Here is a 23418-nt window from a genome sequence, read left to right as displayed (position 1 = left end):
CTCACAATGAGAAGAGAAAAAGAGATTGTGGGTCATCTGTAATATTCATATTATTAGCTAATATGTGAATTTCTCTTTATGTTTGCTGAAGCATTTTAGATATATTTTCTCACTTGAGCCTCACAATAACATTGAGATCAGTGCCACAAATATTTTTATCATTCCCACTTTACAGATGAGAAAACTGAGGTTCATTATGATAAAGAGATTTTTCCCATGGTCATAAAGACAGAAAGGGTCAGAGAGGGGTTCCACTCCTAGTCTCCCCTGACTTCATGCCTACCATTCTTTCAATTAAAATATACTGCTTCACAAGCTCTGTATTTTTAGGAAATACCATTTTGTCACATTAGGGACCAATGAATATTCTCCTGTCTTTCATTAGCGAGAGGTGACATGGTGAGACCTGGGATTTAAGAAAATCAATTAGACAGTTTTGTCAAGGATGGATTGGAGTAGAGAGGAATAGGCCTGAAGCAGGGAGCCAAGTCAAAAGGCTGTTGCAAGTAGTCCAGAGGAGAGAGGATGAGGGCCACAGCAAAGTGGTGGCAGCGTGATGGAAGGAATGTTGGATTGTTTTTGGAGAAGGATGTTGGAGATGTTGGAGACATAAGGATGGGGTGGGGTGAAAAGTTCTCTCAAAGTAATTTTCCTTTAAAGTTCACAGCCATAATAGAAGCCATCTACCTTACCTTTGTGGAAATTTTGAACTCCAAAAATTAGTTGATTCATAAAATGTTAGTTCTTTGTCTTTCTGATGTTCTTGTCTATAGAAGCAAGGTCAACGAGGAATGAGGCAACCAGACAAATTCTGAGCTGCCACATGATTATGTAACTTTTTGAAAGCAAATTGAATGAATATAATAAATATGAAATCAACAAAAAATCAGAAACATGGTGTAGATCACCTACCTCCATACTGATAAAATAGTATTGAAGGAGTATTAAGTCACTCTGCCTGCTCCCAAATATCTCCAACACTAACTCACCTAAGAAGCTAAAATTTCTACTATTGTATCCACTGCTTAAAATAAAGGCTTCTAGCTATTTGGAGGAAAAAGCCTTAGAATTATGCAGTGAGGGAGCATCTGGGTAGCTCAGTGGATTGAGAGGCAGGCCCAGAGACGGAAGGTCCTGTGTTCAAACCTGCCTCAGACACTTCCTACCTGTGTGACCCTGGGCAAGTCATTTAACCTCCATTGCCTTACCACTCTTCTACCTTGGAACCAATACACAGTATTGATTCCAAGATGGAAGGTAAGGGTTTAAAAAAAAAGAATTATGCAGTGAAAAGATCATTAAACAAAGATTTAAGCAGAGAGCTCTAGCGTTAGCTCTGCTGCTTACTACCTATGTGACTTTGGGCATGTAACTTTCTCTCTCTGTGCCAATTTCCTAATCTATGAAATGAGAAGATTGGATTAAATGACCTGTTAGGTCCTTCCAACTCTGCATTTCTGTGTTTGTCAGAATTTCAAAAGGCTTTTTCTAAAAATTCCATAATGAATAAAAGTCTACAAATTTCAATTTCACTAAAATAATTAGAGCATATAAGATTATGGCAACATACCTAGCTTGTCTTGGTTTTGTTTTTATTTTTCCTATTTTTGGTTCCTCATGACTGTGAGCCTGACTTTCCTATGAATTTGATTGCAATTTTAATATGTATCTACTTAATTAAAAGTAAGGATGTAATAATAATGCTCTTGTTTGTTCTTTGTTTTCAAAGAGGATCAATGATATCATGATGAGATGTCTTGCCTTATGAATGAATTGGATTTAAGTGAGGCAATTTGCACAAAGTCATTAGCCTCATTCTCTCTTCCAGGCATGGAAGTTCAGTGACAAGACTTAGATAAGGAAGATGGGATGGTCCATAAGGCAGTGGAGGACCTTGCAATTTTCAAAGCTCTACGCTCTCCCCAGAGCCTGCTTTAGCTACCTTTGTGCTTTTGGAACAAATTATTCTCATCTTCCCATTCCACTGGGAGAAGTGTTCACATGCTTGGAGCTGATACTTCCTTAACTCATGGATAGATTTGGCTCATGTGCCAAGATGGTTTACCAACATGTTGCTGATATTCATGCTACAGCTTCCTGGAGTTGCAGGTGAGAATTGAGCACTGGATAGACACCAAAGGCAGATAAGCATCCCAGGAAATGGCTTGGCAAGGTCTCACATCAGAGGTGCTAGTCCTTTTTAAACATCCCTACACCCTAGTAGATGGTGTAGTGGAAAGAGTTCTGGGCCTTGAGTCAGGGAGACTCATCTTCTTGAGTTCAAATCTGGCCTCCATCACTTACTGACTGTGTGACCTTAGGTGAGTCATTTAATCCTGTTAGTCTCAGTTTCCTCATCTATAAATTGAGTTGGAGAAGGAAATGGCAAACCACTCTAGTTTCTCTACCATGAAAATCCCACATGGGACACAAAGAGTGTTCCGTGACTAAAAAGTGATTGAGTAACAACTACCACTTCTACTGTTATTACAACACTATTCCACGGGCTACCAATAATAGTGTAGAGAGCTGGCAATGTCAGCTAGGTGGCATAGTGGATGGAATACCAGGCCTGGAGTCAGGAAGGCTCCTCTTCTTGAGTTCAATCTGACCTCAAACATTTACTAGTTGTATGACTCTGGGCAAGTCACTAAGTAACAGGGTAACTGTTTGCTTCAGTTTACTCATAGAGAAGGAAATGCTAAGTCAGTCTAGTATTCTTGCCAAGAAAATCCAAAATAGGATCACAAAGTATCATACATGACTGAAATGACTGAATAACTGAACAACAGCAACAACAACAGAGATGGTAAGTTGTTTTGCTGGCCAGAATATGGCACAAAAGACAGGGTTTTTGTTTATTATCATTGTGTTTTACTGGAAGATATATAAAACAAAGGCAGAATTGTGAGTCAAGAGAGTAGATGTCCATAACTTTTCCTTTTTCACATAGCTTTTCCTTTTTATTGATCTTTTGGTTGATATTTGGGTCAAAGTGTGCTTTTTTAATTCAGTAGCATCATATCTCCTGTAGTATTTCAGAGTTTCCCCTCTCCCACTAAGGTGTTTTTTTTGTTTGTTTGTTTATTTTAGGTGTCTGGGACCTCCATATGGATTGAAATTAGTGTTACAAGGAATTTCTAACTTTAAATTACACAGTTGTCTGAAACAATGGCCTTTGAATCAGCAAACATAGATAGTTGAAAGAAGAGACAATCTTATCATGGAATATTCTAGCTGGCTCTTGCCTTGCTACCCCTTATACAATAAAAAGAAAACTAGAATTCTGCTTGTCCTTTTGAAGGTCTGTACTTTGGCTGATAGGAGACAAGATGGCCAGTCAATAACTTAGAAGAGACAAAGCCCCAAAGCCAAAGGTATTAGAATGAACAGGCATAATAATTTTAGTAGAGAGATGTCCAGAAGAAATGAAATGTCTGGCAGAGAATAGAGATGAAGTGCTCAGTGGAGCAATTTATAACTGTTAGTTAAAAATAGAACAAAATGATGATATAACTCAAGAATATGAGCAACCTTACTACATCAGGCAGTTGAGTTGCCCTGGCCATTAATGTCCCTTATATGTACATCCTTCACATGTGTCCTTTCATATATTTTCTGGCCATGTGTATTACTTATTTTGAATTCCTTTGGTATATCTTCCCTCTCCATGCATCTTCCATGATTTCATGTCTTTTCTATACATGTGTTTTTCTTAGTAATTTTATAAGAACCTATGGAGGAGTATACTCCACATGTGAATGTGGGAACCTTTCTCATCATACGTTTTGCAATAGTGTTTAAGTATAATTTGTTTTGAACAAATATGTCTTATGAATGGATAGTAAAAATAAACATATCAGCAGGAGTTCATGACCTAAGATTTTGAGTAGATGTTTCCCCAAAGAGGAACTTAAAGCTCAGGCAGTTTCATAGATCATAGGGACCCCAAGAGCTACAATAATATTAATAACTAGTATATAGCAAACACCTAAGTTCAAATCTTCATAATTTCTTACCTGAATTATGGCAATAGCCTTCTAATTATTCTGCTTCCCTCAAATCTTTCCCCTTATCACTCTATCCTTTAAACCAATGATTCCCACAGTGGGCGCCACCGCCCCCTGGTGGGTACTGCAGTGATCCAGGGAAGCGGTGATGGCCACAGGTGCATTTATCTTTCCTATTAATTGCTATTAAAATAAAAAAAATAATTTCCAGGGGCTAAGTAATATTTTTTCTGGAAAGGGGGTGGTAGGCCAAAAAAGTTTGGAAACCACTGCTTTAACCAACTGTCAAAGTGGTTTTCTTAATACTTGTGACCATGTCATTCTACTCAATAAACTTCAGTGGTTTTCTGTTACTTCTAAGATCAAATATTTCTCTTTTTGGCATTTAAAGCCTTTTATAATTTGATTCCCACTACCTGTCTAGGTTTAATACACATTACTCCCCTTTAAGCGCTCTACATTTTAGCCAAACTTACTTTCTTACTCTTCTTCACACATATCTTTCATCTCTGTTTCATTCATTGCCCTGGCTGTCCCTCACGCCCAAAAGGCAATCCCATTTCTTATTCCTTCCCAGTTTCCTTTTAGATAACTCAAGTGCCATATTTTGTACAAGTTTTTTCTTGATCCCAAGACCATTAGTGCCTTTCTACCAATTACCTTGGGTTTATTTCGTATATATTTTGTACATACCAGTTGAGAAAATGAATTCCTGATCCTATATTTTTATATTTCATTTTACCCATTAAGTGATTTTATTCTGTAACTGTATTCCATATTCTATGTATCAAACCTAAAGCCTCTTCTTTGTCTCTGAGTGAAGAAGCTCATTGTGCAAAAGTTTAGTCTTTTTTCTTTTATGTTAGATACCAAAGACTTAAGCTTTCCCACAATCCCTGTTAAAGAAATATTCTGTTCTCCATTTTCTCATAAAACATTATCCCACCATGTCCTATAAGGTTTTTCTTATCTCTTGAGAAACTGAACATCTCCCATCTTTAACATTTTAAAAAGGTGGTCTTATCTAATCCTCTAGGCTGCAGTTCATGTACATACCTGGGTCGCTATCAGTGACCTTGGGATATAAAATTCACAAAAGCATTCCTTAGCAATAGAGATGGGTGGTTTTCATCCCACTGGGTATGTTATATGTACTTCCTTTACTATAACCAATCACGATTCCTCAATGCCATGATGTTATCAATACCATAACCAATGATGTGATTTTTGTTCTGTTCTTTGTTCTATGCTTATAAAAACGAGCTATAACTTTGTATCCAGGTCTTTGTCCTAAACAGAGGTAAGACACTGACCCTTTATTATGAGGTTACATGCTCTTCTTAATAAATGATATCTTGCTTGTAGAAACTTGCCTCAGTTTACCTTTTTGTTAAATTTCCACAGGTGACTCTGCGTAAACACAAATCGTTCCTCCCCCCCCACCCCCAATAGAATACCAGCTACCTAAGGATAGAGATTTTCACTTTTGCCTTTTATCGATTTCAGCACATTGCCCAGCATGTAATAGGTGCTTAATAAGTGTTCTTTTAATTTACTTTTTTATGTTAAAGTTTGCAAAGAACATTTTGAATGTAATAAGCCTTCCAAATGCCTTGGGACCCATATTTATTCCCAACTTGGGGAGAGAGGAACCTAATGCAAGATCAGGACTGAAGGGCAGGGTTTTTTCTAGTACAAGAAGAATTTTTGAGGATCTCTCTAGAGGGGAGGCCACAAAGAAAGAAGAGAGGGTTGATAGAATTTGTCATTAAACACATGGAGCAGGAAAGCTTCTGCTGCCATGACATCTGTGGTATTCATTTATAATCTCAAGCCTCCATGGGAAACCATAAAAATTGGCCACTAAATTGATAAGTGGAGAGGTATGTGACTTTTTTTTATTATTTTAGGTCCTGGATTTAAGGGTGATGGGAGAAAACCAACCCAAAGAACTGATGGTTCTTACTCTCCTATTTTTTCTTGATTTCATCTGAGTGAAACTGCCTTCTACTTCAAGGTATATCCTTTCTTTTTTTTTAAATTTAATTTATTTTTTTAAACCCTTAACTTCTGTGCGTTGGCTCATAGGTGGAAGAGTGGTAAGGGTGGGCAATGGGGGGTCAAATGACTTGCCCAGGGTCACACAGCTGGGAAGTGTCTGAGGCCAGATTTGAACCTAGGACCTCCCGTCTCTAGGCCAGACTCTCAATCCACTGAGCTACCCAGCTGCCCCCTCAAGGTATATCCTTTCTGATGGACTTAATCTTATTTCTTATAAGCACCTGTGGTTGACCCTCTCCTTACATATCCTGAAGTGCATTTATTCTTATCATGAGTTCGTAGCACAGCTCTGAGAGCCATAGAGGGCTAAAACTTTACTAGTATCAGGCTGGAATCCAAATCCTTTTAAAAAAATATTGTTCTATATAGGGGCATAAGCACAACCCATTTCATAATTACACTGCCAAGTGCAGAATTACTACGAACCCAGACCATTTAAAAATCTCATTCATCCAACAAAAAGTTTAACCTAGTGACCAAGGGTTATGTCCACATTATCTCATTTGAGCTTCATGGCAAACCTTTGAAGTAGGTAATGCAAGAATGATTATCTGTCTGTATAGATAAGACTTGGGACATTTTAATCACTTTAATTTAGTCACCCAGGCAGTGTCAACAAGTAAAAGTTAAAATAAAGTTTTCCTTAGTTTACTAATTATAAACTCCATCTTGTATAGTATAATGGGAAGAACATTGGATTTAACATTGAAGGACATGGATTTGAATCCTATCTCTGATATTTGTTACATATGTGACCTCAAGCAAGTCACAACCACTCTGGTCTTCAGGTTCCTCATATAATATTATGAAAGAATTAGACTAGAAAATCTCTTATGTCTATTTTTTTTTTGCTCCAAATCCTATAGTTCAACATCACACCAAAACCATCCTTCTTAAACACTGTGTTCATTCAAGATTCCTGTCCCCTCTGTCCCTCTCTCTGCCTCTTTCTTTGTCTTTTTCCTGTTTCTCTCCTTTCCCTCTATGTCTCTTTCCTTTCACTCTCCTTATTTCTCTCTGCCTCTCCCTCTTCCTATTTTTCTCCTCGATCTGCTTCTGTTTCTCTTCCTTCCCCTTTTTCTTTGTCCCTTCTTTGTGTTTCTCCTCTCCTTGTCTTTCTTCTCTATCTATGTGACTCAATGTCTGTTATTGTCTCTATAGCTCTCTCATCTTTACTCTTCTCTTTATCATTTTCCCTCTCCTTTCTTTTATTTCTGCTTCTCTCTTCCCTTAATGCTTTGTTTTATCTTGAGTAATTTTCCTGAAGTGACTGTCTAAAGCTGAAAAAAATTCCAAACATCCTTCTTTTGAAAAGCCCAAGTGACTCAATTAAGAAAATGACTACTTTCCTTATTATCTGAATTGATTGACTTTTCTGCATATGATGAGATAGTGAGAGCTGGCCCCTATACATACATACATATATATATATATATATATATATATATAGCATGAGAATGTGATTGTGTGACTCAAAAGGAAACAAAATTGATATCACTAATCTCTCCCCCCCCTTTTTCTGAGGGAGACAATAACTCCAGCCAGAAGGGAAAGCAGAAGATTGGGGCCAGAGGCTACTCTCAGCTCTTCAGAGTGAGCATGCACTGGCCTAGAATCATATCTATCTGCTTCCTTAAATATTGTTAGTCTAGGGATGTGATTTTCAGGTTCATTCCAATTTCTGATGGCTATTTCATTTTTTTTTGGTAACAAAATCCAAGTTCTACATCCAAGGCTTGACCAATTTTCTATCAAAAACCAGGTCTACCATCAACATCATAGCAACTAGCAAAGAAAACTCATTTTCGATAGCCAAACAGAAGTCAGAAAAAATATACATAGCAGAAGATACATCAGAAAATACAGAGTGAAGGAGTTCTCCCATTGGTAGGAAAATAACTCAGCTCAACCAAAGAAGAGAGTCCTAGATCTCACTCATGGAAAAGTTCCCTGAAGTCTCCATTGTAGGAAGTTGGCAATAGGGACATGATAGAGACTCCTAACTCTTCTCATGTCAGCTTCTTTCCAGAGTCTTTTCCTTAAGCATTCTGAAGTGGGGTTTGCATCATTCATCTTCTCTTTCCTGATGTTAAAATTCAGGAGGACTTGAAGTCCAAGAAGACTTAGAGAAGTGAAGAAAAACTGAAGAGCTCTGCTCTCAGCTGCTCTCACCAGTTCTACCCTGTCCCTCATGCAGACTTAGGGCATTGATCTCTACCAATAAGGAAAAAGGCCTATACCAATGGGCTTTTAGACTGGAGTTACATTCCTAAGACACATTATCTAACCAGAGCAATGCAGAACATTTAATGATTAATCTGATTCCCAGCAGAGGCTCGAGTCCCCTAGTTTTGGATATATTGTCTTCCATTTTTCAGAGGTTGAATTTGTGGATTATTTGGTCTTCTGTTCCCTTTTTGATTGCCTTTACACAGTTCTGTCTGGCCTTACATTAGACTTTTCATCCAAAAGAATAAAAGGAAGTGAAGCTCAGAAGTAAATTTTTAAGCAGCAACTGTGGTAGTAACAGTGAACATTTGTAGAGTTTTACATTTATAAGTTTTACAAAGCACGTCACATATAATCAATAATTTGATATTCTTTACAACATTGCAAGCTAGGGGCTATTATCTTCATTTTTTAAATGAGGAAATTGAAGCTGAGAGAGATTAAGTGAATTACCCAAGGTTACACAGCTAGTAAATATCTAAGGGCAGGATTTGAACTCCAGTTTTCCTGATACCAGGTCAAATGCTGCATCCACTATACCTCATTATCCCTTAATATGAGTATATGAAAGGATAGCATAGAGAAACAGTAGTAGTAGCCTTAGCCAACTAGCATTTATTAATTTTACATTTGTTTAGCACTTTGAATTTAGAAGGGGCTGTCATATATACTCCGCCATTTGATTTCACATAGAACAATTCTGAAGTGAAAGGTGTAAATGTTCCTATTCCCATCTCCTAGAAGAGGAAATTGAAACTCAGCAGTTAAGTGACTTTGTCTAGATTCTCACAGATGTTAAAAAAAATTGGAGGGGTTATTCATGGGTGAAACGATTCCTTTATTTAAGCAAAGTAGGTTCTACCCACCACACTATGATTTGAAAACTACCACTCGGGTCTAGCTTCCTTCAAACATCTCTTCCCAATAACTTGCCTCAGATCCTACTTCATGAGGGGAGTGAATATAGGAGTCATATAGGAACGCCTTCCATCTACTGGGATTTTAACCCATCATTGATGTAAAAAATAAATTCTAGTAGTTACTCTCTTCCTCTATGTGTCTTGGTTTTCTCCTTTGCTAAATGATAGAGCTAAAGTTGATTAACTCAAAGCTTCCTTTCTGACTAAAAATCCTTTGAGAACACGCACATAGTAGGCATTTCATTTCATTATCTTTTTTTTAAAACATATTTTCCATGTTTCCATGATTTGTTTTCTTTCCCTCCCCTCTTTCCTCCCCTCTCCCAGAACCGACAAGCAATTCCACTGGGTTGTACAAATGTTATCATCTGATACCTATTTCCACATTATTCATTTTTACCATAGAACAATCTCTTAAAGCCAAAACTCCAAATCATATACCCATATAAATAAGTGATAAGTGATAAGTCATAAGTTTTTCTTTTGCATTTCTACTCCTATTTCTACTCTCAATGCGGATAGCATTCTTTCTCATTAGTCTCTCGGAAATGTCCTGGATGATTGTATTATTACTAGTAGTAAAGCCCATTACATAGTAGGCATTTCAAAAGGGTTTATAGATTGATTAGGAATCTGGGGACACTTTCTTACTATAAGTAAGAAAACCTTAGAATGGGGACCTTAGTAGAGGCAGTGCCTTCCGGTCCTTTTTCTCATGAAGATGGACTTTTGGATAGCACTGAAGACAAATCTCTAAAAAAAATCACTTACTTCTGTAGCCTGGGATGCCCCTATTAAATTGCTTTTGGTCTCTTACACTCTTGCTGACTCTCTTTTTTCATGGAATGATGAAGAAGTGGGAGTACTTTGAATATTTCAAGTGGACACTTGTCACCTTGTAGGCCATTTTCTGCAAGTTGGATGGATACCATGGACTGTTCTGTATCACCCACCAGGAAAGGCAAATCTGAGTGAGCTTTAAGAATTGGGTCCTCGATGGCCAGTCTCTTGTTATCTTAAGACTTGTAATAGTGGTAGTTCAGCTTTCCATCTTGCCTTTCCTTGGAAAGCAGGTTGCCTGACTTGTGAGCTCTCAAAAATTCATATATGCACAGGGAGTTTTGAGCTTTAAAGAATTCATGCAGGCAAAGAGGTATATGTGGCTGACCTAATGGAAACCCGTCATCTGTGAATGGTAAATACTATTCATACCGAGTGGTGTTAATAATTGCTTTGTTTTCATATTATTGAAAGAAAAATCTACTCCATTTACCTTGATGTGAATAAAAATTAGTATGGAGGGAAAAAGGCAATTAAAATTTCTGAGGAAATTACATGAAAGAAAACTATGGTAAGTTAAAAATAGCACAAAGGGGACATATCAGCTAACATCAAGCCAGATTGAAAGCCCTTAGATTCAAGGACAGGGGACAGACTTTATCTTCTACTCACTGAGAAGTAAGTTACTTTCATACATGTCGTATGATCATCTTTCACAGTCCTCCAACCACTGAGGCAAAAGTCATATATGCTGTAATCCACAAGCACAATGAGATGAGATATGAGTTTCCTTGGGCTAGGAAGTTCTATACCTAGCCCATAACATTGATATAATACATCTAATTAATTATAGTGGCTGCTTAGAATATGACAGCATCCTTTTCATACAGTCAGAGTTTCATATGACTGATGGTCATTAAAGCTGTTTCCAAGATCACCATTGTAATCCATTTTAGGCTGGAAGTTAATCTCATGGAAAATCCAATCAGCTAATTGATTAGGCACTAAATTACATCCTTTCCTAGCTGTCTTTTTTTTCCCTTCCAGCTCAGAACTACCATTACTTCTCTTTTTCTCCTTTTAGCTTCTCTCGATTGAATAGCTTGACTAAAAAATGAAAAGGAAAAATACTAGGTCATAGTGGCAGGTGGTATTCCCCTTATTATTTAAATCAAACAAGAAGGTAGAAGCAGGTATTTAGGGAACCATGTTACTCTCTTTGCCAGCTATCCTTATGATTAGGTGTCACCATCAGAGATATATGTCTTTATCTTAAAACTTGGACCTCTTTCAAAATTCAAATACCCTTTGGAAAGTGAGCTTCTCAATTTAGATTTCTATAATAAGAATTAACTCTTGAAAAAGCTCCAGTTAAGAAAGAAGGAATTGAAAATTACAAATCAGAGGTTATTCTTTATATTCCCCACTAATATTAAGTAAGAAGGCGAAAATTCTCCAACTGCCTAAAAAATTTTGTCAAGATGGTAAATTTTAGGTGATGAATGGGATCAGAGAGGAAGATAGACCTAGATCTAGAAGAGACCTCAGACATCATTTAGTCAGACCTCCTAATTTTACTGATGAAGAAACTAAGGCTTGAGGTGATTAAGTGTTTTGCATAAGAGTCAGAGTGGGGATTTCAACTCAGCTCCTCTGATTCTATAGACCAGTGATGGGCATGGCCCTCTTAGATGTTCCATCTGGTCTGGATGTTATTCCTAATCTGACGAATACAATGAGTAGGATACAATACAATGAAACTTCGAAAGAGTTGCCTTAGAAACAGACTGTGAGATGAGCATTTCCTTTCCTTTGGCCCTTCTCTTTAAAAAGTTTGCCCATCACTGCTATAGATTATAGCACAACTCTTGGTACACATGAAACACTTAATAAATGATTTTTTCTTTCATATTATTCTTTTTACTGTGCAATGTGGAATCTAACTTGCTTATAAATGATAGTTCTATAGTATTATTTTCATTAAAAGACAAATAATATATGGAATCTATTCTTGGCTCAACCAATAACTGACTGGATAATGTTGGATAAGACATTTAACCTCTGTGTTCCTCATTTTCCTTCCCTATAAAAAGAGCGGACTGGATTAGATGATTTGTAATTTTTCAGCTCTAAAATGTTATGATTCTATGATCTGATGTAACTTTATTATACAATATTTATGAATTTATAATTCATTATGATATTTGTTATAATGATTTGAGTCATTATCATTTCATGTGATAAACACTGTGAGCAAAATATTGTCTAAAATTGGGTCAAGCAGCTAGAATTTTTGGAGTTTGGTAGATTTCAGAAGGTCATTCTGAGACAACATGTGATTTTGGGTCCCTAAGGACCATTTTCTAGGATAAAAAAAATCCCTAAAAGTGAGGTCAGAAGGTAAAATTCAGAAAACTAGTGTTAGATTGATTGGATCTGGAGTGGAAGTTTCTTCACTGACTGCTTGCCCATGATGTCTATACACAGGTTCTAGAATAGTACACAGCTAGAAACTAGATCTGACAGAGATCCGTGAACATCCTCCCCTCACCTTGCATCATCATGATGGCACCAGAGAAGGCTAAAATCCATAGGTATTAGTGGGTCCATGTCTTTTAGCCTTTTCTGATCTTTCCTCCTTTAGTTTCTCATTCATATTTGAGGACTCAATGTTCTCAAATGATGTATCATAACTGTATAATTGCACCACCAGGGTCACAGCAATGTATCTACCAAATCCCTTGGACACCAACCTCTTAAATACTCTTGCATCCCTTGATAACCCAAGACCAATTACTGGCACAATCATCACTCTGACTGTTAGTTGGTCTTACAACTTATCATTGCATATGGTGACAATTGTGACCACTTTGTACTCTGCAGCCTTCCAGCCTAGATATTTCTGAGTCCCCTTGACAAATTCATTTGGAAAAGAGGCCACTCAGATTTCACATGCCTTAATTTACTTGCATCTGCCCTTACTTTAGATTCAGATCCTCCTAATGAAAGGATGGGTTATCATAGAATATGAACTGTTCATAGAAGGGAACCAAAAATATGCCAGAATGCAAATTCTATACTTCTTGTAGGGAGGTTGTTGCTTTGCCTCCTTTTAGCCCTGTTTATTCCTCCATTGCCCTTTTTTCTTTATTTAGAGACATGTGAGAGAAAAACGATGCCTTAAAATCCAGGGCTCACAAGAAGGATAATTATTAATCTTCTTTTCTCATCTCAACAGATTCTTTAAACTAGTCTGAACTATTATAGGAGTTTGATTTCCCAAGTGCGGGTGATAGAGCTGATGATACTGGGATAGACTCAATTTTGTATAGTGGCTGATAGCAGTGTTTATAACTGTACCCTTGACAAAGTAGATGAGATAGGAAGAAAGAAACCTATATAGAAAGGGAAGAAAAAATTGCTTAATAACAGAAGAACTTTAGCAGGGTAGTGGTCTGGAGAAATAATCTAAAGAAAAAGAACTGTTGATAGTGGTCTGGAAAAATAATCTAAAGGGAAGAATTTCTTGGAAATGGAATGGGAATTTACATATATATATGGATATATATAATTCACTATATATCTATATCTCTATATGGAAAGGGGCAAGACATCTTTTGAGTGTATCTGGACTACTGAGATAACCAAACCTAGTAAAATGAATGATGGTAATATAATGGGAAGAATTAAAGTTATAACCGGGGTGTCTCAAGACCTGAATTCTATTCCCAATTTTGTCATTTACTACCTCTCTTAGCTATAAAATAAGGAGATTAGACTAAATGACCACTATGGTCCTTTCCATGTCTAGATTAGCATCTAAAGTTGTGAGTTACTAGAAATGAAAAGCCAAGGAATGCTCAAAGGAGGAGGTAGAAAACTTAGATAGGTTTTTTTTAAAAAAAACACCTCTAATTTAGGCTGTTTTATACAAGTCCAGTCAACTGACATTTATTAGTTCATTGTCAATTAATTATTTTTGTCAATTAATTATTAGTTCATAGTCAGTTAATTCATTGACTTAAAGCATGAAAGGTATCTTACAGTCCATCTGTTATGGAATACCCTAATTATACCCTCCTCCTTGTTTTATAGATGAGTAAATTGAGGCTTGAAAGGGTTAAATGATTGGTTCATGATCACACAGATGTTAAGAGACAAAGTCAGGATTGGAACTCAGGTCTTCTAGCTTCAAATCCAACCTTCTTTCCTAGGGGCCATGCTGTCTCCTAATTGAATTGAATTCAATTTCACCCAATTTTGAAGGGCCTTCAGTACAGAAAGGAAGCCATACCTAAGAACTATATAATCTGTTCCTTTTCCTCAAGGAGCTCACAATGTAGTTATAGATAAGACTGAGAAAGTGTGGTACCATGACTGCAGGCCATGATAACATCATGCTACCCTGGCCAGAAATTTGACTAATACATTAGCATGCAAAAAAAAAAAAAGATGCTGATCTGTGTCACATTTTTTGACCTGATAAGAAATAAGATTATTTCTGGGGATCACTGACTCTGAGCCTCTAAGACAATCCACTGCTATAATCACTGACTTACTGAACAAATCTGATAACATACCTTTGGCAAGCGCTGTTATCAGCACCCTTAACAGAGCTCTGGCAGCAGATAGCTCAGGCTCTGTTTCCACGGCAATATTGCCAAGGCAGCCCTGTTGATCTAATAGAGAAGTTGGAACAAAGCAGGTACTATAGGTTAAGTGTGGCCAAAGTCAGAGGGGGGAAGTTTCTGAGTTCCCCAGCTCCATCACTGAAGAGTGAAGGGAGCCACCTTGTGATGCTTGCTGATGAAAACTTAGCTTTAAACAAAAACCCCTTTTCTTGCCAGGATTCACTCAAGAGATACCTCCTTTTCTGATGGTTTGTGTCTCCAGCTGGGTTCCCACTAGATTCTTAGGTCATAACACCTAGTGGTTTGTTCTCGACACATACAAAATATGCCACAAATGGGAAGAAAAGCATTTACCCATTCAAGGTAAACATGAATAACAAGTCCCAGGAGAAAGATTTATTGCAGTTTCTATAAATGTAATAATTAGTAGATCTGCTCCATTTTGCCAAGGACATGGCCCAGAGGTTAGGAAACCTTTGGCAATGGAGAAATAAGGCCCCTTACCAGTTCAGATTAGATTGGGATAAGTCTTTTGCTTCACGTTTGCTCAGAATTGCTTCCTTCAAAGCAGAGCTCAGTTGTCACATCTTTCTCAAGTCCCACTCCCTATTGAAATTCCTTGATATTATTCTATATAGTATTTAGGTGTGTGTGGAGAATCATAGATGAAGAGTCAGAAGGGTCTTCACATACCATTGAATTTAACCTCTTTCTTGATTTTTAGATGAAGGAACTGAAGTCTGGGGAAGTCAAATAAATTGTGCAAGATCCAATAAACAGGATCAGAGAAACTTTTGAATCCAGAGCCTTTGATGTTAGAGCTTCTTCAAGATAAGAATGGTCTGCAAGTGGAATGGACTCCCTTGGAGGCTGTTACTTCTCTACTTTTGCTTATTTACTGATTTTATTTTTTACCAATTACATGTAATAACTACTTTCCTACTTTTGGATATTTTTAAATGGAAACTTGAAAGATGCTCATTTGTAGCAGAATGCTGGAGATTCCATAGAGGAATTTTCTTTTTCTAGGTGCTGTGGGTTAGATGATCTTTGAGGTCACTTACAATTTCCAAATTTTGTGATTTCTCTAAATCTGTTCATGTATCTGATTTCCTGTGTCTTTTGTCTATGAATGTTACAGGCTGTTTTTTTGCTTTTCCTTGCAACCCCAGAATTTAGCATAGTGCCTGGAAAAAAAATAGGCACTTTACAAATGTTTATTGGCTGATCCTAGGGACCTAGGAGTGCTGGTTTCATTGCTTATATGTTCTTCACTTGATTTTGTGTTCACTGTTCACATATATCTGGCATGTGTGGGGTATACTATTCATGATAATGAGTTAAGCACATTTTCTGTCCCAGGGTTCATCCTTAGTAGAAGAGAAGAGAATTGTCATATGGGCAAGCAGTATATTCTTGTATTCGAATCTTCATTTTACCTTAGAAGCTCCTTGGATGAGGTCAAGATTGACAGCAGAGGGTCATTCTATCAAGTAGGTCTTCACTGATCTTTCTTCCACCCCCGCCCCCGCCCCACCCCTTTCTGCCTACGATTCCAAGCTGAAGGATGTTTACATGCCCAAAGTTTATTTTTAGAGGGTTTTAACGTAGCTTCCTCTGACTTATAAAGGAGGATGTGCCTAAACCTGAGACTAGCAGGCAGCACTGATGTATTATAGACTCATGCTCTGCATAGAACAGTGTTGGACCCCCATTGGGGCTACAGCATTTTTCTCCAGTGAGAATTAAGTAGATTCTGCTCTGGCTATGATGTAGGGCATAGACCCTCTAAAAATGTGTACTCCACCCTCCCAATACTAAGCAAAAATAGACTTTTCCTCTGCGTTGAACATTCTTGCTTTGTTCCCTAATCAGCAAAAAAATCTTTTTCCCCAAGTCAGTGTTTGTTCATGTATTTCAGAGGCTGGGGAGGGGAGTATATTATGCAGAGAACACACCCAAGCATATAGCTGGGTAGATTAAAAGATCCAGATGGACACACAATGTACTCACATAAATACATAAAAAGCCAAACTAGAGCACTAAGTGGTGGCATTTATTGTAAAATGGCACTGAATACTGCCGTTTCTTCTATTTCTAAACCCATTTAGATTTCAGGGCTCATTTGCAGCACTGGTTCTATTGCCATCCGTAACCCAGGGGACTTTTGTATTCTCGTCTTCACATATATTAGGGGTGTGCGTATATGTGTGCGTGTGTGTGTTTAAAGCCATAAAACTTTTCAACAAACTTATTCCTAAATCTTTTCCAAACTGAGCAAGTTGCTGAGCCTTTCACCACCAAAGCTATGGATGAGCAAAGCAAACTCAAAAGAGCCTCTACCTCCTGCAGACCAAGCTCTAATAATGTTTCCATTAATGCCTGATGGGTTTTGGTGTCTGCTAAGCTCAGCAAAGACTTAGGGAAAACAGGAACAGAACTGTGAAAGGGAAGACCTTGGTCATTTCCCAATTGTCCACCATCTGGAGGCCACAGATAACTTGAGACAGTGCTGTGACTACCCTTGGTGTTCTTCTGATGTTTGCTCTTTCCATAAAATGAGGACATTTGAAAATGTCACAAATAATTATTTCTGGGATGAACAAAAGATAGTAACAAAATGACAACTCTCATTATTGCCTCGGACAAAAGGTTTTGAGAATTCATCAGGGCCCACAGAGTCCTGATTGCTCTCTTGCCTGTCTTTCTGTCACAGTACATCCAATGAATAATCCAGAAGGGTTATTTTTTAATGGGGTGCAAGGGGTAGAGAGGTGCATTTGCTGGCAATCAGTGGTTTGTATATTGTTCCATAATGAATTTTAAGACCTGATAATGGGAGGAAAAAACCTCACACAGCATTTCAATCAAGTAGAAAAACAAGAAATTTCAAAGTCCCAGAATAAAAGCACTGCTTAGCTAAAGCCTCAGATTCCTTCTCACCTCTACCATGGATGATGGAATGTGGCAATAAGTTAGAGGACTGGCAAATGAGAAATGGGAGATTCTAGGAGGTATGTTGGTCCACCCATGACTTCAACAAAGTCTTTTCTTTGTGAAGAGCAAAATCTTAGTCATTATAGGAGACAGCTTAATATTCTGATACATTTGTCATCTTAGTGTGGTTATTACCACCAGTGATGTGGATTACAATTGATGTTCTCTCACACTGGGTTACTCTTGTCTATGTTTTCCTATACATCCTCCACAGGAGATTCATTCAACATGCTGGAAGCCTTTTGTAGCATGCAGGATGCCCCTCAGCTAACCCACTCTTGCTACATGACTGGGACACCACATTTTCTGATCACATTATTGACTCTGTTGATACCCACTTTTCTGTAGTGATAGAGCCTTTTGGTCCTTCCCTCAAGCCTCTCTCTAATCCAATTCATACTCCATTCATCTGATCAAACAATCTTCTAGGAGATCATTTCTGACCATGTTTCCCCTGCTTCCTCAACTCAATAAACTCTAACTCCCTTACTTCTTGGATCAAATAGGAAATCTTCCATTTGACTTTTTAATTCCTTACCAGTCTTTCCCCTTACTCCTGTATTAGTTTTCTTAGAATACTCCCCTTCAAGTAATTGAAAATCCAACAATAATCCTAATTTACTTGTGGTTTCTTACACACTATTCAAACTCTCAACACTGCCTTTATACTGACTGTAACCCAGGTCCTTCTCTCTGCATTCTGACTTTGCTGTCTTCCTAGAATATTCAATTCAAATCTCATCTTCTTCAAAAGGCTTTCCCCAGTCTTCCCTTTCCTCAATGCCCTCCCTCTGAGAAGACTTTTATACTGTATATCTCAGGAACATAAGTAGTATCCCCCATCAGAATGTGTTCTTTAATTAAAACAACTGTGAGGTACCATCTCACACTCATTAAGTTTGCTAATATAACAAAAAGGAAAATAATAAATGTTGGAGGGGATGTGGAAAAATTAGGACACTAATACTCTATTAGTAGAGTTGTGAGCTGATCCAAGAATTCTGGAGAGAAATTTGGTACCACACTAAAAAGACTATAAAACTATGCATACCTTTTGATCCAGCAATACCACCACTACATTTGTATCCTAAAGAAATCAAAGAAAAAGAAAAGGTCCTATTTGTACAAAAATACTTATAGCAGCTCTTTTTGTGGTGGCAAAGAATTGGAAATTGAGGGGATTTCCATGAATTGGGGAATGGCTAAACAAATTGTAGTATGTGATTATAATGGAATACTATTGTGCAATGAGAAATGACAATTTTAGAAAAACCTGAAAAGACTTCTACGAATGGATACAAATTGAAGTGAGTACAACCAGGGAAGCACTGAACACAGTAACAGCAATATTGTATGATGATCAACTATGAATGACTTAACTATTATCAATGACTAGGGCAAATCATATGGCCTGGAGTGGGGAGGGAATTTCCTCCAAGACAGAAAAATACATGGAATCTAAAACAGAAGTCAAGGAATCAGAAACTAAAGGCTGAAAGTTTCTGGGTATTAGGTATGTAGAAAATAGGTATATAATTGATAGGCATCAATTAAATAGATATTATTATTTTCATTGTTATTATATTATTATATAATCAATTAATAATTATTTGTTAAGTATTTACTATGTGCCAGGCACTGGGCTCCATGATAGAGATACAAAGAAATAAGCCAAAAACCCAATGTGCAACCACAACACAATCTCTGCCTTCAAGGAGCACACATACTTCATGATAGTTATTGCAGTATTAGTCTCTATTGCTTTTAAAGGTGCATGAAAAAAATTTAAGATAAATACATAGTACTTAAAAAATTCAATATTCATCATGTTGTGAAAGAAAACACATTGTACATTCAAGAAAAAATTCAAAACAATCAATTTTTTTCAATCCACATATTTTTATAAATAAAGCATATTCATAGCTTGGGTTTTTGAATCACAAAAATAACTGAAGAGAGCCTCTAAGCCCAAATACTTAACAGAATAATACTATTTATGCTCATGTGAATCTATGCTCCTTATGTATATTGAAGTAACCCACAGAAATTAAACACAAAGAGGCTATAATATACCTCACACAGCTCCCTCTACTCTAAGGCAGATTGCAGAAGTAGAATTCTCAGAGAAAATCATACAACTGATATGTATTTCTCTTTTCCCAGAATATAGAGAAGATCAGAACTTAGTTGCTTCTGGATGAACTGAATTAGTTCATGACAGTTTAAGTCCAAAAATCTTTTCCTAAAGTTAACATTTAGGCTGATGGCATTCTAAAGAACATAAGACAGGGTCAGAGCATCAAAAAGGAAAGAGTTTGATAGTTGTTTCTTTGATTTTAGACACTTTTATAGATCATCAGTACAACAGATGAAATGGATCCAACTTTATTAGAGAAATTTCTTCTTGTCATTAAGTATTGTTGTAGAGAAATTAGGAAAATAAGTGAAGGTGACAGGCAGACAGCAGAGTAAAAGATTCCAGAACTTTCAGTGAGTGACTGACTGGCTGAGAGTCAGATATTCTCTGGACTTTTACCTGGATGGTGTTATCTGGTCTTTCTCTCAATAGCCTGTCTTTGTGAATCACCAACCATCAAAGAGTTCATCAGCTGGAAAGAGGTTGAGTTTTAGGTCAGACACACTGGTGGACAGTTGTGTCAAGAGCCTTACTCCCTCTCCAATTTGGATTTATTTGCTGTTACCTGCTGGATTCCTGGAATACTCTTTTGAAGACAACAGATGTGAAATCCCATATCTGCTCAGTTGGACCTGTTTCACCTTCCAGATTTCCTTTACTTTAAATATCATCATAGGAAAACTCTGGACAGGATAGGACTTGAGTTAGGCAGCTGAGTGCTTTTAGTGAGATCAATTTAGAGATTCTGTTGGACCTTGGTGGGAGGGAATCCAGACCTGTTTCTAAATTAGTTAATTCCAATCACTTCCCTACCTATCCCTGTTAATTAAATAAACCTTGTTGTTGTAATCTAACAGCCTCCCTGAAATTCCTTTCCCAGATCAAGTTATTGGCCCAAGAGTATCTAAGAACCTGTAAGATTCAGTTATCAGTCACTAAGCTATTAATAATCAATTAATAACCCTATCCATACTTTATTTAACAACCCATCAATATTTATTTTTCAGTACCAAATAAGGCCCCATGAACTTCTGGCATCATCTTTTGGAGTATAAGATCTCATCCTCTTTCTTGGGTATTGGAATCTTTTATTTTATAATTCCCATTTTAGATCACAACATCTCCAGCTATTTTCCCTCCTGATCAACTTGGATCCATCAACTTCTTTTTTGGTTGCCTCCTGATCAACTTGGATCCATCAACTTCTTTTTTGGTTGCAGTCTTGCACACAGAGTACTTTTTGCAATAGGTACTAATAATACAATAACTATCATGAAGAACGTGGGCTCCTGGAAGGCAGTGACAGTATTGTGGTTGCTTTTTTTAAATTATGTTATATCTCCAGCACTGAGCACAGTGCCTGGCACATAGTAAATACTTAATACATGCTTATTGATGGACCATATAGGAAGATCATAACAATGACAAAAGCAACTTTCTTTTAATAGATGCCTATCAATTATGTACCTATTACCTACATTCCTAAGACTTAGAAATTTCCAACCTTTAGTTTCTGATTGCTTGACTTCTATTTTAGACTCCATGTATTTTTGTGTGGGAGGAGGTTCCCTGCCCATTCTAGTCTATATGATTTACCTTGGACTCTGTCAGTTGTTCTGCAGGAGATACGGTAACCAAAGAGTTTAGGTGCTGGAGAAAATGCACGTCATAAAACAATCAATGAAAATGGAACAGTCTACATCAAAATGGAGGAGGGCACTGATGTGGCATTAAGCTCCAGCTCCAAATAAGAGGAGAATGAGACTTGAATCTCAGCTCCAGCACGTATGAACTGCCCTCCCTTGCATGAAGCTCAAAACTTTCCTGAGCTTCTCATCTGCTAAAGGAATTAACAAATTCATTTTATATGTAACATAATATATTATGCATACTACATAGATATAATAATAAAAATAAACAAATAAATAAAATAATAAAAATAATTCATGTACTATAATGCTTGTCTGTATAAAGAAAACACTTTATAGCTCTTCTTATTGTTATTTTATTTGTATGAAGTTTATCTGAATTAAATTGTGCTATTATTATTAATCACAAATGCACTCCAATTCCCTATAAAATCTGAAATCTGGAACTTCCAAATGACATTTTAATTTAAAATAGCAACAACAAAATTGTGTTTTTAAGAATGGTTTCATCAATGTCACTTTTGAAACCTATAAGTCATCAAAATAGCAAGCTGTAATCACCTTTGGAACATAATTTGCATTTCAACACTGAAACAAGGATAAACATAACACAATTATCCTGGTGGGACACTTGTAAAAATTAGGCGATAGCAGTCTTGATACAGAATGTGAAGGGTTAGTGACAAAAGAGGGCAAGTGAGAGATCACAAGGGCAAGAAACCCAATGTCCTAGGAAGCACAGTCAAGGCAATAGATATTTATTGAATGCAGAGAATATTCTAGAGAATTGGGTTGGCAGACTAGATAGACTTCTGGCTTTGGAGTCAGGAAAGTCTGAGTTAAGTCCTACTGGTGACATATATCAGTGGTGTATCCTTGATTAAGTCATTCAAGTTCTAGATGCCCCAGGGAATTACCTGTAAGGAAAAAAAAAACGATTTTAGATACAGTGTTCAGGGTTAGGCATGTAGAAATGAGAAACCAAAACTGCTCCTGTATTAAAATATCTTACTTTCTAATGGGTATGTATGTGGTGGTGTTGAATATGACATGTATGATAGGTGATAGATAATTACAAAAATAGAAAGAATCTTTGAGGTCAAAGGAGAGCCATATACAATATTGTAATAAATAGGAAGATTTGAGATGGGAGCACTCACTTTGGGAGGGCTTCACTGGAAAAGTGATAGGTTAAGCCTGGATAGAAGGGAGCACTGTTAATCCCAAAGGACTGGACTTTCATGGTATCCTAGTTGCAGAGCTATCAGCCTACTTCCCTACTATAAAGGACATTGATATTGGTCAAAGTTATGGGCCATTTGATAAGATAACTCTTTTTCTAACAAAACAAAGCCTATTTCCTTCCACAATCCTGTGAGGTAGATAGTGCAAAGGAGATTATCCTCATTTTCTAGAGGATCATACTAAAGTTCCAAAAGGAAGCTAATATAGAAGGCGGAGAGTAGGGCGTTTCCTTGACACAAAATTGGAACCCAGGTTTCACAACTCTTAAGTACAGAAGTGCCTTAGTATAAATGCATGGCAAAAACAACAGGTTTCTCAACATTTCAACAAGTCAATTCAACATGCTTTTATTCAGTTAAGTTCCTGGCCATAGGCTCAGCACTAGGGTTGGATACAAATACAAAAAGGAAGCAACAGTTGCCCTCAAATGTTGGCAACAAGTGACTATCCAGACAATTCCTTTCCTAGGAAAAACTATGTGAAAAATTTTGTTGTCTCTATAATGGTTTTTTCTACTGTCTTTGTTCAAGTGTAATCACCACCAGGCATGCCAGTGGCGCAATCAAGGTGTGCTATTAGATAGCTCACTTTTCTTTCCCATTCCCTTACTTTCATACTTTGCAAATAAAGCTCTGTTTGGCATTCAAAGCCCATGACAACCTACCTCTCCTCTTCAATTTTTCTAGTCTTCTTGAATCTAATACCTTAGTCCAGTGATGGCTAATCTATGGCACATGTGTCCTCCCTTCCTCCCTCCCT

The sequence above is a fragment of the Gracilinanus agilis genome, chromosome 1, assembly GCF_016433145.1.
Source record: "Gracilinanus agilis isolate LMUSP501 chromosome 1, AgileGrace, whole genome shotgun sequence".
In the NCBI taxonomy this organism is placed as follows: Eukaryota; Metazoa; Chordata; class Mammalia; order Didelphimorphia; family Didelphidae; genus Gracilinanus; species Gracilinanus agilis.
This window is presented reverse-complemented; position numbering follows the sequence as displayed.